This window comes from Macrobrachium nipponense, chromosome 1, assembly GCF_015104395.2.
Source record: "Macrobrachium nipponense isolate FS-2020 chromosome 1, ASM1510439v2, whole genome shotgun sequence".
Taxonomy (NCBI): domain Eukaryota; kingdom Metazoa; phylum Arthropoda; class Malacostraca; order Decapoda; family Palaemonidae; genus Macrobrachium; species Macrobrachium nipponense.
The window spans coordinates 190,062,546-190,064,015 of NC_087200.1; the positions used below are offsets into that span (position 1 = coordinate 190,062,546).

General features: G+C 28.8%; 1 protein-coding gene across 1 annotated transcript in view; it reads right to left on the minus strand.

Annotated features, from left to right (window-relative positions):
* LOC135219943 (farnesyl pyrophosphate synthase-like) overlaps nucleotides 1-754 on the minus strand; it is a 375,303-nt gene extending 374,549 nt beyond the window's left edge. Inside the window, exon 1 of the mRNA XM_064257180.1 lies at nucleotides 699-754. The gene's annotated coding sequence lies outside the window, so the exon portion shown is untranslated. The remainder of the gene's footprint in view (nucleotides 1-698) is intronic.
* Nucleotides 755-1,470: the final 716 nt, after the last annotated feature.

The following is a 1,470-nucleotide window of genomic DNA, read 5'->3' on the forward strand; positions in this document are numbered from 1 at the left end:
TTATTTAGTTGTAATTTACATGTAATGTATTGTATAAAAGGCAAGGTTAGGTAATAACTGATGGTCAAGAACGGATTAATCCATTTTCAGTTATTTCTTATGGGAAAACTTTATTCAGTTCTCGAAATAATCGAATTCCGACGCTCCTTCTGGAACGAATTATCGTCGAGAACTGAGGCTCTACTGTATACTATCTATATATCTATATATATCTATATATAGATAGATAGATAGATAGATTTATATATATATATATATATATATATATATATATATATATATATATATATAATATATATATATATATATATATATATATATATCACCACCTTTGGCAAAAACAGTTTAGCTACTGATCAGTAGCACAAGTTATATTTTTGTGTTTCCCACTATATCAAACTACTGAAAAGCAACTTGAAATTACTTTATTTCTTGATTAACATTCAACTTTTCCAACTGGCCATTCATCTTACGTATAGACTTTATATTCATATCAAAACTGATAAGGAATTTTCTACTGTTACATTGTGCTATGAAAAGTTTTAAATAATTAAACTGAAGGCTGGCACTAATCTTATCACAGATAAACCTAAAACCATTCAAGGAAGAATAAAGATAGGGAGTCAGAAAATAATTCTCTACAAAAGTTAGTAGTGTAGAAGATTAAAACTTTAACAGGAGTGTTTCTTTTAGCTTACCACTCTCACGTTATCTGTATTTCTTATCCCCGCCTGTAATTAAACAAAACAAACATTCATCTTCTAATAATTCAATAAAAAATGACAGGGGCAGATGTTAAAAGAATAATAATGGGACAATTACATAATCATCTGTGATTCAATAAGACAGTAAAATATCACAGATTGTTTACAGGAGTACATGGTAGCAAGCACACTTACAATACAATTAGAAAACCCCATATCAAGAAGAATTGATTAGTAACAATGACAACCTTGAGAAATAACAAATACAACAATTAATATTCCAATTAACAATAAAAATATCCTCCACAAAATTTGACTCGACACTCAACAGTCAGTGATAATGAACTTTGTCGAATTAAGTAAGGTTCACTTGTCAAAAGCACATGTAAATGAAATAAAATTCTAAAATCTGCATTTTGGACTGTATCAAATCTGTCAGTTAAAAAAATACCATGGAACTTTTCAGTATGCTCTAAATCTTTATGTACATCATATCACTAAAGTTTTAACAAGATTCAGAACAAGTTTACATACTCGGATGTACCATTAATACTACTAATTATTTCTATAGTAGACTTAAAAAGAGACACTCGCAATGCTTATTTTCAGCTATAATATTTCCCTAACCCACACAGAGCTGTTACTCCTCAGACTGAAACAATGTGAAAACGACAAATAAAGCCCAACCTGCAAAAATGCCTAGAGTCCTAAACAAAAAATAAAAACTAAAACATCAACTAACTTTAATTATCATTAATCTTCTATG